Consider the following 14,573-nt stretch of genomic DNA (forward strand, 5'->3'; position numbering starts at 1 on the left):
ATACTTAAGGAATGATATTCATTAAAGGAAAATATAAAAATGATTGTAAATGGTCTATGTGGACAGCAAATAGGCATAGTTAAAAGCTACAAATTCCTGACATTTGATAGCAAGGTAACATGGAAGGATCACATTGCTTTCATCTACATTTATCTTCAGTATTTACAGTCTTTAAAAATATTGCTGGAACCTCTTCTGGTGCAGATAAGAAAGCATTGGTAATAATTTATAGAGCATTAATAAGACCAGTCTTTGAGTATAGATGCCAAGCATTTAGTTCAGCATAAAAAAACATGTCTGGTAGTAATGGGGGACTTTTAACTACCTAGACAGCGGTTGGGCAAAGCACAAAATTTCCAGTAAGTCCTTGGGTTGTATTGAAGACAACTCTTTGGTCCAGAAAATGGAGGACCTAACCAGGATGCAGCCATTTTTTACTTAATTCTGACCAACAGGGAGGAATTGGTAACAAATCTCAAGGTGGAAGGCAATTTGGGTGAAAGTGATTATGAAGTTATAGATCTCACTATTCTAAGGAAAGAAAGGAGTGAGAGCAGAAGAAGAACGAAAATGGACTTAAAAAAAGCAGACTTTCACAAACTCAGAGAACTGGTAGATAAGGTCCAATGGGAAGAAAAATTTAAGAGAAAAAGGAGTTCAGGAGAGCTGGCAGTTTCTCTAGGAGACAATATTAAAGGCACAACTGCAAACTGTCCCAATGCAAAGGAAAGATTATTCTTCCTATAAGAGACCAATATGGCTCCATCAGGAGATCTTTAATGAGCTAAAAATCAAAAAGGAGTCCTATAAAAAGTGGACATGTACAAATTACTGAGAGGAGTACAAAAGTATAGCATAAGCATGTAGGGATAAAATCAGAAAGTCTAAAGCACAAAGTGAGTTATCCCTAACAAGAGACATAAAAGGTAATAAGAAGAGGTTCTTTATATACATTAGAAGCAAGAGAAAGACAAAAGAAAGGCCGTGGCTACACTGGCTCTGTACAACGCTGCAACTTGCTGCGCTCAGGGGTGTGAAAACGCCCCCCCCCGAGCGCAGCGAGTGCAGCGCTGTAAAGCCCCAGTGTAATCAGCGCCTGCAGCGCTGCACGCTCGCTCGCAGCGCTGCAAGCTACTCCCCTCGGAGAGGTGGAGTACTTACAGTGTTGCGAGAGAGCTCTCGCAGCGCTGGCGGCGCGACTACACTCACGCTTCACAGCGCTGCCGTGGCAGCGCTGTGAATTGCCAAGTGTAGCCAAGGCCAAAGTGTAGATCCTCTCTCTACCTAGTAGGGAAAGAGAGTTCGTAACTGATGACATCAAGCTGAAGTGTTTTAATTCCTTTGCTGCAGTTTTCACTAAAAATGTTAATGGTGAACAGATACTTAACACAATTAACAACAATGGGGAAGGAATGCAAGCCAAAATAGGGTAAGAATAGGTTAAAGAACGTATAGATAAATTAGATATATTCAAGTTGGCAGGAGGATGAAATTCACTGTAGGGTATTTAAGGAACTATCTGAAGCAATCAGAACCATTAGCAGTTATCTTTGAGAATTCCTGAGGATGGGTCATGCCTAGGGCTATGATTTTGTCATGGAGGTCAGGGAATCGTGACTTCCAGAGACCTCTGTGACTTGAGCCCAGGCACCTGGGAGCTGTAGGGTCCCCCACTACCTCTGGTGGCTGGGAACTGCAGGGGCCCAAGCTCCCCGCTGCAGAGGGTAGCAGGGGTGCCTGGTGCTCCAAGGCGGCAGGGAGACCCCAAGCTCCAAGCCGCCGTGGGCAGCGGGGCTCCCGGGAACTCCCAGTCTCTGAGAGTGGCAGGGATGCTCCACCGCTCCCGGCCGCTGCAAGTAGCGGGGCCTTCGGGAGGTCCCAGTCACTGCGGGTGGTGGGGGTGCCTCTCAGCTCCCGGCTACTATGGGTGGTGGGGATGCTCTGCAGCTCCCAGCCGCCATGAGTAGCGGGGCCCCCAGGAGCTCCCAGTCACTCCGGACGGTGGGGGTGCTCTGCAGCTCCTGGCCACTGCGGTTGGCGGGGGTGCCCCGGAGCAGGGAGCCGCCGTGGTCGGCGGGGGTGCCCCAGAGCACGGAGCCGCCGGTGGTGGGGAGATCTTGCAGCTCCGAGCCAGGCCCCCCTGCATGGTGCGGGGAGCCTGCAGCTCCCCATTTTGTCATGCGTATTTTTAGTAAAAGCTACATATAGTTCACAGGCTTCCGTGAATTTTTCTTTATTGCCCATGACCTGTCCGCGACTTTTACTAAAAATATGCGTGACAAAATCTTAGCCTTAGTCATGACCCAGAACATGGGAGAAGGGCAAACATAGCACCTATCTTTAAAAAGGGGAACAAAGTGGACCCAGGGAATTACAGGCCAATCAGCTGAACTTCGATGCCTGGAAAGATACTGGAACAAGTGATTAAATGATCAATTTGTAAGCACCTAGAGGATAATAGGGTTATAAGGAATAGCCAGCATGGATTTATCAAGGACAGATCATGCCAAACCAACCTAATTTCCTTCTTGGACAGGGTTACTGGTCTAGTGGATGGGAGGAAGCAATAAACATGATATACCTTGATTTTAGTGAGGTTTTTGACACAGTCCCCCATAACATTCTCATAAGCAAACTAGGGAAATGTGGTCTAGATGAAATTACTATAGGGTTGGTGCACAACTGGTGGAAAAACTGTACTCAAAGATTCGTTTTCAAGGTTTACTATCAAGCTTGGAAGCTGTATCTAGTTGGATCCCAAAGGGGTCAGTCTTGGGTCCACTACTAGTCTATATTTTCATTAATGACTTGGATAATGTAGTGGAGAGTATGCTTATAATATTTGCAGATGACACCAAGATGGGAGAGGTTGCAAGCACTTTGGAGGACAGATTAGAATTCAAAAATGACCATGGCAAATTAGAGAATTGGTCTGAAATCAACAAGATTAAATTCAATAAAGACAAGTGCAAAGTACTACACTTAGGAAGGAATTTTCAAATGCTACAAAATGGGGATTAACTGGCTAGGTGGTAGTACTGTTGAAAAGGATCTGGGGGATATAGTGGATCACAAATTTTGATATGTGTCAACAATGTGATACAGTTGCAAAAAAAGGTTAATATGCTGGGGTATATTAACCAGAGTGTCATATGTAAGACATGGAAAGTGATTGTCCCACTCTACTTGGTACTGATGAGGCCTCACACGGAGTTCTGTGCCCAACTATGGGTGCCACACTTTAGGAAAGATGTGGACAAAGTGGAGAGAGTCCGAAAGAGAGAAACAAAAATGATCAAAGCTTTAGAAAACTTGACCTTTGAGGAAAGATTAAAAAACCTGGGCATGTTTAGTCTCAAGAGACGAGGACTGAGGGCAGACCTGACAACAGGGTACGCAGAGGTCTTCCAGGGTGTACATCAATTCATCTAGATAGTTGCCTAGTTTTAAAACAGGCTGTGTAAAAAGCACTAGTGAAATCAGGACAAACTAAAATTTCATATAATGACTTGTTTATACTGCTCTATGTACTATACACTGAAATATAAGTACAATATTTATATTCCAGTTGATATATTTTATAATTATATAGTAAAAATTAGAAAGTTAGCAATTTTTCAGTAATAGTGTGCTGTGACACTTGTATTTTTATCTCTGATTTTGTAAGCAAGTAGTTTTTAAGTGAAGTGAAACTTGGGGTATGCAAGACGGATCAGACTCCTGAAAGGGATACAGTAGTCTGGAAAGGTTGAGAACCATTGTGTTAATTGTTCTCAGTGTCCACTGAAGGTAGGACAAGAAGTGATGGGCTTAATCTGCAGCAAGGGAGATTTAGGTTAGATATTGAGGAAAACTTTCTATCTATATGGATACTTAAGTACTGGAACAGACTTCCCTGGGAGGTTGTGGAATCCCCATCACTGGAGGTTTTAAAGAACAGGTTGGACAAGCACCTGCAAGGGATGGTCTAGATTTATTTTGTCCTGCAACAGTGCAGGGGATTGGACTTGATGACTGCTTGAGGTCTCTTCCAGCCCTACTTTTCTATGATTCTATGAAAGACCTACAGAAATTAGCATATAAAACCATGGTAAAATGCATTATAGGAGAAAAATCACCTCTAATGGAACCACATAATGCAATTAAAAGGAGAGCTAAATTTATTAAATATAGAAAATTAATATATGTGTGGAAAATGGAGCAAACATTGCCCAATATTTACAGACTGGTCTAAAGATGAGAACTTGGAGAGTGGGGAACAGCATTCTGTGTCCCATCACTTGGAACAAAGAGATCCATTAGAGGATCAAATTTTGTAGTTGTTATGACAGTTGAACTAGCAGAGATAATGTTGGCGTTATACTGAATACAGGATGTGCTACCTACCTCCATTGTCATCTTAGATTCACTAACAGGACTACTGGCAATCAAAAATGAGAATACAGATAGTAGAAATGATATAATTAATGAAATATTGTTACTAACAGCAGAATTGGCACAGATGGGAGCCTAGATCTCACTGCATATCAGGATAGCAGGAAACAAGATGGCAGACACAGTAGCAAGAAATGCTGTGACAAAAATGATATTTTTGACAAATGATCCTTCTAAGTACATAGGAGTTGGAAAACCTAATTAAAAATGAACTAAGAGCTGAGAGGCAGGAAGTATGTACAAAAGAAACCAGGGGGAAGAGATTTCATAAAGTAGGCCTTGAAATTGAAAATGCTCACTTATTGCAAAAACGCGATGGAAAGAGTGAGGTACTTCTACTCGGAATACTTACTGGATACTGTGTCGTACACAATAACTTGGCTTTAATAAACACAAAGATGGGCTGTGTGAGACATGCAAGGTCAAAGAAATGGTTGGTCACCTTCTCTGGGAATGTAAAGAGTATAACATTGATAGGGGAAATTTGTATGACAATCTCAGGCACCTAAAAGTGACAATGTTTATATTATAAAATATCTAGAAAGAGCATCACAAAAATGAGGGACCATTAAGAAAGCAATGTTAATTAAAAAATATTGGGCGAAGAGAGAGACTGTAACTATATATGTGTCATGAAATCCAGCAGCTGGTGATTATAGACTCGGAATGTGAGTTTGCTATGCCATAAAATACAAGAAGAAGAAAGTCGGCAGGGGGGATAGGGGGATGCGGAGAAATTCTAAAGTTATTCTCTGGGAAGGGAGAGTAGGGAGACCAGGAATGTCAAGGAACAGAACTAGAGAAGAGAAGGTGGGAAGTGCCTTCTCTCTGGGAAGCAGCTGGAAAAGAAGGCTGAGAGGGGAAAAAGACCAGATAGTATTCTCCAGGGACAAGCTGGAAGCCTGATTGAGATGGGGGGCCTTGATGAGCTGTAGCCTGCTGGAAACCCCGAGTAACGGGAGAATTGATCCAGCCCCCGGATTGAGGGATTGATTGAAGCAGGGAGCCGCAACAGGGGCACATCTGTGCTGAGGTGACTGCTTGCTGAGCCCAACTGGGCTTTAGGTTTGATTTGTGTATCTATATACTTTTGTTGGACTTTGATAAGGACTCTGTGTCCCTGGAAGTGGCTAGTCACATAAAGTGGTCTGGCTTCAGGGCCACGACATTCTTATGGCTCAAGTAGACCAAAAGAAGGTGGGGGAAACTGAGGGTAAAGTGGCTGCAGTGCCACAGTCAGGAGCAGGGGTGTTGTAGCAACTTTGCCAGAATATTCTTACAAGATTTTAGAATGGTTCTTTGTACATTTTCTAATTAAGGGATTGTGCTTTCTAGAGACGCTGTTAGGCAATATTCTCCTCTTTCCAGTTGTAAGCAAGGTAAAAGAGAGATGTAGAGAATGCCAGTTTGAGTGATTCTGTTTTCACTGACCTTGCAAATTAATCATGTATTCTCCAGGATGTTGGCATGCACTCTTTGCAACATTGTAATGGGTCATGATCCAGTAAAAAGATGCAAAGAATTCTGCACTCAATACTACTCTTAGTAAAAAAAATTTCAACTAATATAGTAAATACATGAATGCTTCAGGAGAAGTGATAGGCTTTTTCAGTCCATGTACTCTAAAGGCACAAAGCCCATTTTAAATTGTGTAGCTGAAAACCTAGTTGTATTATTCCCATAAATTCCGTGAGAAGGTCAATGTCTTGAGTAAAGCTGAGCAAATAATTTGTAGCAGTAATTTATTCAGTGAATCGATCCTGTTGTTCTATTTGTGAACTGTATGCAACCAGCTCCTCAAATGTATTCATTATTCAAAATTATTCTCTGAATATTCTGTGAATAATTTATGATCTGTAGACTGTAAGCAGTTTTTTCCCCAGATACTCTATATGTGAGGTGTTGATTAGTTTGGACTGGACACAGAATCAGGTGTCCATTAGAGAGGTGACTGAAATTTTTCTTTCAAAACATTTTTCAGTGGAAAATGGCTTTCTGACAATGAAAATTTTAGTGAGAAAAATTGTGGGTTTTTTTTTAATTTGGTTTTGTCAAAAAAGCAATAAACTTGGGTTGCTGAAAAACAAAGCAATTTGTGGCTTGGGGATTTCAATTAAAATTTAACAATACAGAAGAAAACAAAATATTTTGCTTTTGTGAAACTTTCATGGGGGGGCGGGTCATTTCCCAATCAGTGCTAGTTTAAAGCTTGTGACTTTTTTTAAAACTAAAAACAACATTCTGCAAATGTTCTCTTAATAAATTCATAGATTTTTATGGGCAGAAAAGACCAGTATGATCATATAGTCTGATCTCCTATATGAACTGGCCAGAGGATTTCATTCAGCAATTCTTAATATTTTCAAAAACTGTGAATTGTTAGAGCCTATTAGCGAGAATTCCAGTCAGTGACTCATTCACTAGAATGTTCACAAAAAGTGAATGCAAAAGGGGAGATTACACAGCTGACACACACTCAGTTCTTTGTTTGAGCAAATAGTTGGATATATTTATATTTTAAAATATTTAGCTGGCTTTAATCATGATCATTTGTGCAATTCAAACGCACCTGCCAAGTTAACTATATTAACTCATTCATATACTGGGCTTCACAAATACAGGTGATGTTAGTGGCATAGTCTTTATACATAAAATTCCTAGTTCTCAAAAACCTATGTTTTAATCCAACCTGAAGGTACCTCAGTATTACAAAATCAGCTGTCACAGAACCTAGCTCTCTGATAGCCTGCATATAAATTTACCTTTTTTGTGGTAATTTGTGGTAATGATATAGAGACACAAATAAACAAAAAGAAATGCCATGCAGAAACATTTAAAGATCTCTACTGCCTGATGTAAATACAATACCTAAAGTGGGGTTCTTATGCCAGATTCTGAGCTCACTGACACTAGTGTATTTCCATTTACATTAACAGAGTTAATCCAGGTTCACACAGAAGTGAAATCAGAATAATTTACTCCTCTTCTGAGGATTGGTCTCCTAGCTCCTTAAGTAGGGAAAGTCAAAAGAGAAAAATAACGCCTGTGCTGCAGCTTGCACTGGTTCTCCATCCGGTGCTAGATCTGCATCATGGTTCTGGTATTAATTTACAAAGCTCTCAATAGAATAGGGCCACACTATCCTAAATACTGCCTTGCTGACAGTAACCAACACAAACATCGTCATCAAGCACACTACATTTAGCAGAGTCATGTCTACACTACAGGATTAATTCGAATTTATATAATTCGAATTTAGGAAACCGATTTTATAAATTCGAATGTATTCGGCCACACTAGGCACCATTAATTCGGTGGTGTGCGTCCAAGCTACCATAGTAGCATCGATTTCCAGAGCGTTGCATTGTGGGTAGCTTTTACATAGCTATCCCATAGTTCCCGCAGTCTCCACCCCCCTTGGAATTCTGGGTTGAGACCCCAGTGCATGATGGGGCAAAAAACATTGTCGCAGGTAGTTCTGGGTACAGCCTCCCCCTCCCTCCCTGAAAGCAACGGCAGACAACCATTTCGCGCCTTTTTTCCTGAGTGAACTCTGCAGACTCCATTCTGCATCAAGCATGGATCCCGTTGTGCTCCAGAACGCAGTCTTGAACATTATAAACACCTCGCGCTTTCTCGTGGAGTTTATGCTTACACAGGACCAGAAAAAAGAGGCGAGGAGGAGGAGGAGGCGGCGATTGCAGCGCAGCGACCAGCGTGATGAGGACATGGACACGGACACAGAATTCTCTGAGACCGCGGGCCCCGGTGCTTTGGAGATTATGATGTTAATGGGCCAGGTTATAGGCTTTGAACGCCGATTCTGGGCCCGGGAAACAAGCACAGACTGGTGGGACCGCATAGTGTTGCAGGTGTGGGACGATTCCCAGTGGCTGAGAAACTTTCGCATGCGTAAGGGCACTTTCATGGAACTTTGTGACTTGCTTTCCCCTGCCCTGAAGCGCCAGAATACCAAGATGAGAGCAGCCCTCACAGTTGAGAAGCGAGTGGCGATAGCCCTGTGGAAGCTTGCAACGCCAGACAGCTACCGGTCAGTCGGGAATCAATTTGGAGTGGGCAAATCTACTGTGGGGGCTGCTGTGATGCAAGTAGCCAAAGCAATCACGGAGGTGCTGCTACGAAAGGTAGTGACTCTGGGAAATGTGCAGGTCATAGTGGATGGCTTTGCTGCAATGGGATTCCCTAACTGTGGTGGGGCAATAGATGGAACCCATATTCCTATCTTGGCACCGGAGCACCAGGGTACCCAGTACATAAACCGCAAGGGGTACTTCTCAATGGTGCTGCAAGCACTTGTGGATCACAAGGGACGTTTCACCAACATCCATGTGGGCTGGCCGGGAAGGGTTCATGACGCTCGCGTCTTCAGGAACACCAATCTGTTTAAACGGCTGCAGCAAGGGACTTACTTTCCGGACCAGAAAATAACCGTGGGGGATGTTGAAATGCCAATTGTTATTCTTGGGGACCCAGCCTACCCCTTAATGCCATGGCTCATGAAGCCATACACAGGCAGCCTGGACAGGAGTCAGGAGTTGTTCAACTACAGGCTGAGCAAGTGCAGAATGGTGGTAGAATGTGCATTTGGCCGTTTAAAAGGTCGCTGGCGATCCTTATTGACTCGCTCAGACCTCAGCCAAACCAATATCCCCATTGTTATTACTGCTTGCTGTGTGCTTCACAATCTCTGTGAGAGCAAGGGGGAGACCTTTATGGCAGGGTGGGAGGCTGAGGCAAATCGCCTGGCTGCTGATTACTCGCAGCCAGACACCAGGGCGATTAGAAGAGCACACGATGAAGCGCTGCGCATTAGGGAAGCTTTGAAAACCAGTTTCATGACTGGCCAGGCTACAGTGTGAAATTTATGTTTGTTTATCCTTCCTGAAAACCCGCCCCCTTTATTGACTCATTCTCTGTAAGGAACCCACCCTCCCCCTTCCCCCAGCTTGCTTTCAAAGGAAATAAAGTCACCATTGTTTAAAAATCATTTATTCTTTATGAATTGATTATAAAAAGAGGGAGAGAACCTGAGTGGGGTTTGGGAGGAGGATCAGCGGGAAGGAAAAGCCCAGTAAAAAAAGGTTAAGAAAATGGCAGCCTTTTGCTTGGGCTGTCCACTGGGGTGGAATGGGAGGGTGTACGGAGCCTCCCCCCCCGTGTTCTTACACATCTGGGTGGGGAGGCTATGGAAAATGGTGAGGAGGTAGGGGGGTTATACAGGGGCTGTAGCGGCACAGAACCTGAGTGGGGTTTGGGAGGAGGATCAGCGGGAAGGAAAAGCCCAGTAAAAAAAGGTTAAAAAAATGGCAGCCTTTTGCTTGGGCTGTCCACTGGGGTGGAATGGGAGGGTGTATGGAGCCTCCCCCCCCGTGTTCTTACACGTCTGGGTGTGGAGGCTATGGAACATGGTGAGGAGGTAGGGGGGTTATACAGGGGCTGTAGCGGCACTCGGTTCTCCAGCAGCCGTTCCTGAAGCTCCACCAGACGCCGGAGCATGTCTGTTTGCTCACGCAGCAGCCCCAGCGTTGCTTCCCGACTCCTCTGATCTTCCTGCCGCCACCTCTCATCTCGAGCGTCTCTCCTCTCCTCACGTTGGTCCCTTCTGTCCTCACGTTGGTCCCTCATGTCCTCACGTTGGTCCCTCATGTCCTCACGTTGGTCCCTCCTGTCCTCACGGTCACTGGCTTCTTTCCTATACTTGCAAACCGTCTCCTTCCACTCATTCAGATGAGCTCTTTCATTCCTGGTGGATTGCATGATTTCGGAAAACATCTCTTCTCTCGTTTTTTTTTTACGACGCCTTATCTGGGATAGCCTTCGGGAAGGAGGAGGGAGGCTTGAAACATTTGCACCTGCTGGAGGGAGTGAAAAAAGGAGAGAATTTTTTTAAAAGATACATTTTTCAGAACAATGCTTATACTCTTTCACGGTGTATACTATTCACATTACATAGCACATGTGATTTCTGTGCAAGGTCGCATTTTGCCTCTTAATATTGAGTGCCTGTGGCTTTGCTGCTAGAGATCACAGACGCAGGTCGGGGCAACAGAATTCACCTTGCATGCTGCCATGGTAAGCCACTGTCTTTAGGCTTCTGCGCCCTGCTTTCCCACATACCAAGCAAAGCCCGTTGTGCTGCAGTTTTCCTGTTAGCTTGTTTTCTGCTGCTGAAGGTTAACACCCCCCCCCCATCCAATTCTCTGGGATGAGTGCTTTATCCCTCCCCCCACCGCCTGGCTGGTATCAGGGAAGATCCCAGCAGGAACCAAACTAACACCCCCCCCCCACCCGCCATGAATTCTCTGGGATGAGTGCTTTATCCCTCCCCCCACCGCGTGGCTGGTATCAGGGAAGATCCCTGCAGGAACCAAACTAACACCCCCCCCCCCACCCGCCATGAATTCTCTGGGATGAGTGCTTTATCCCTCCCCCCACCGCGTGGCTGGTATCAGGGAACATCCCTGCAGGAACCAAACTAACACCCCCCCCCCACCCGCCATGAATTCTCTGGGATGAGTGCTTTCTCCCTCCCCCCACCGCGTGGCTGGTATCAGGGAAGATCCCTGCAGGAACCAAACTAACACCCCCCCCCCACCCGCCATGAATTCTCTGGGATGAGTGCTTTATCCCTCCCCCCACCGCCTGGCTGGTATCAGGGAAGATCCCTGCTAGCAAAACGCGAAAAGCTCTGGGCCAATCCTCCCCCCCCCCCCTTGCACTTGGCTAAATGCAGGGAAGGATTTCTTTTCAGCCACAGGCAAACAGCCCAGTAGGAACGGCCACCTCAGTCCCCTTAATTAAATTCCCTTATTTCAACCAGGTTACCCTAAGCGATATCACTCTCCTGAGGATTACACAGCAAGATAAAGAACGGATGTTGCTTGAATGCCAGCAAACACCGGGACCATACGCTGCCAGGCTCTGTCAGGCAATGATACCAGATTACTTGCTACTAGCATGGCGTGGTCAAGTGTCCTACCATGGAGGACGGAATAAGGCTGCACTGCCCAGAAACCTTGTGGCAAGGCTTTTGGAGTACCTCCAGGAGAGCTTCATGGAGATGTCCCTGGAGGATTTCCGCTCCATCCCCAGACATGTTAACAGACTTTTCCAGTAGCTGTACTGGCTGCGAATGCATCCCAAGTGCTCAGGGCAAATTAATCATTAAAAATGCTTGCTTTTAAACCATGTTTTATATTTTAAAAGGTAAACTCACCTGAGGTCCCTTCCATGGGGTCATGGTCTTGGGTGCTGGCTTGGGAGGCTTGGGAGGGTACTTCAGTCAGGGTGAGAAACAGTTCCTGGCTGTTGGGGAGAACGGAGAGCTGGGTGCTCTCTGCCAGCTCGTCCTCCTCCTCCTCCTCTTCCCCTTCCGCGGAATCATCAGGTGTCCCTGATGAGATTATCCCCAGCTCGGAATCCACAGTCAGAGGTGGGGTAGTGGTGGCGGCCCCCCCTAGAAATGCATTTAGCTCAGCGTAGAAGCGGCATGTCCGCGGCTCTGACCCGGAGCGACCGTTTGCCTCCTTTGCTTTTTGATAGGCTTGTCTGAGCTCCTTGACTTTCACGCGGCACTGATCTGTGTCCCTATTGTGGCCTCTCTCCATCATGCCCTTGGAAATTTTTTCATAAGTTTTGGCATTTCGTCTTTTCGAACGCAGTTCAGCTAGCACTGAATCCTCTCCCCATATAGAGATCAAATCCAGTACCTCCTGTACGGTCCATGCTGGTGCTCTTTTTCGATTATCAGCCTGCATGGTTACCTGTGCTGATGAGCTCTCTGTGGTCACCTGTGCTCTCCACGCTGTGCAAACAGGAAATGAAATTCAAATGTTCCCGGGGCTTTTCCTGTCCACCTGGCCAGTGCATGCGAGTTCAGATTGCTGGCCAGAGCGGTCACAATGGTGCACTGTGGGATAGCTCCTGGAGGCCAATAACATCGAATTGCGGCCACACTAACGCTAATTCGAATTGACAAATTCGATTTTGGCGCTACTCCGCTCGTCGGGGTGGAGTACAGAAATCGAATTAAAGGGCCCTTTAATTCGAATTAAATGGCTTCGTTGTGTGGACGGTTCCAGAGTTAATTCGAATTAAAGCCACTAAATCCGAATTAAAGGTGTAGTGTAGACCAGGCCACAGATTCAAGGGAGCAGCAGCAGGCAGAGCCCTCTGATAAGACCCCTTTGCCACAGCGTTTCCCAAGTGAGCAGAAGATCCAAAATAACAGCCCATAACTAAACCAAAGGCAAGATGAAGAACTAGTTTTGTGCTCAGAATTACTGGTTTATGATAACACTGAGTGGAGAACTGAGTGGCCAGCTCTTTGGACCTTCTTGATTCTCTACAGTGCATTCATATTGCAGTGATAGAAGTGGTGATCTGTTCTATGGCTTTAAAAGTGTTTATAGATATTTGAAGAAAAGAGTGATACGGTCTGAATGGCAGGAGAGGAAGATTATTTTGTCTGTGGTGTTCTGAATACAGTAGAGGGAACAGGTAGACAGGCAAGAGGAGAAGATTGCATTCATCAAGGCAGGAGATGAGCAAAGCATTGACGAGCTTTTTAGCCATGGGGATTGAAAGAAATATATATTTTTAAAGATATTGCAGAGAAAGAATTGACAGGATTTGGTGACTTCATAGAAGTGAGATAGGAGAGCAGGGAGTTGACTGACACTTAGGTTGCAAGCCTGGATAACAGTGAGGATAGTGGTATAACCCACAGTGATGGAGATTTTGAGACGGGAAGTTAAAAATAAATTAATATAATATATGTCACCAGTACTAAAATATCCTTGGAATCACTGTCGCATCATTTTAATCCATTTTTATCTTAGATAAATATCAATAAAATGATGGTTCATATTGAGTTTGGGATGGATTGGAAAATAGGGTTGCTTCAGCTTCATTTATAGAGGTGACAAACTTGGATGCTTAGCACAATACGCTTGTTATCTGCACAGAGCTCGGTACTGTATGTGAATAGTGTGGTGCCTTTTGACATACAGGATTCATCTGCAGAGAGACTTGGTTTGAAATACTCCCAAGGCTTGTTAACTTCCAAGAAAGCCTGAGGGCTCCTTAGCCTACAGACTTCATCTACACAGTGCTCCATGTCTGGCGAAACACAAATCAGCAGAGGCTTCCAAACAGGGCCGGCTCTAGGATTTTTGCCGCCCAAAGCAAAAACAATTTTGGCCGCCCCCCCTCCCCCCGTTTTTTAATTACCCCACCCCCGGCCCCGCCTCAACTCCGCCCCTTCCCTGCCTCCTCCCCCCAGGCTCTCAAGCCTGGGAGGGAGGGGGAGCAGCGGCGCGCGAAACAGCTGTTTCGCGTGCCGCAGCCGCTCGGGATCTCCCCCGCCCTCCCGGGTTTGAGAGCCTGGGAGGGAGGGCGAGTAGCGGCGCGCGAGCGGCAGCGGAGGTGAGCTAGGGCGGCCGGAGCACATTTTTAGGGGCGGCATTCTGGCGCCGGCCATGCCGCCCCTAAAAATGTGCCGCCCCAAGCACCAGCTTGTTTTGCTGGTGCCTAGAGCCGGCCCTGCTTCCAAAACCCCAGCTGAAGCTGCAGCTCTAAAATCAGAATTCTGCTTTGAACACTTGTTTAACATATCCGACAAGTTGGTTGAGTTTGAAAATTTTACAGCAGGCGAATATAAACTTTAATTCAGGGAATCTTATGTTTACCCCAGCAGTTAGCCCCAGCACCTACTTGCTTGAGCCCTGGAACCTCTTTCATTACAAATGAAGCACTGCTCAATACATTTATTGTATGCAAACAGAGTAAAGACTAAACAAATAAAATATATACTGGGTGCTCTTGAAGAGCCAATTTTTACAAAGCTGAAAGCAATTATGAGCCAGAGCAGCTGGGAGAGAGAACTTGAACAGAAAAATGTGAATGATAATTGACACTTGTTTAAGAATATTTTTCTAGATGCCCAAAAAGCCACAGTCAAGAAAGGCTATGCTGGTTTTAAAAAAACAAACCAACCTGAATTAGAGGGAATGTCTTATTATTATGTGTCATTGCCAGTTTGACAGAGATATAGCTGTTAAAATTTGTGTCCTCTGGATGCAGTAAATACTTGCATGTTAAGCTAATTGATGACAATC

This window comes from Emys orbicularis, chromosome 7 (assembly GCF_028017835.1).
Source record: "Emys orbicularis isolate rEmyOrb1 chromosome 7, rEmyOrb1.hap1, whole genome shotgun sequence".
Taxonomy (NCBI): domain Eukaryota; kingdom Metazoa; phylum Chordata; order Testudines; family Emydidae; genus Emys; species Emys orbicularis.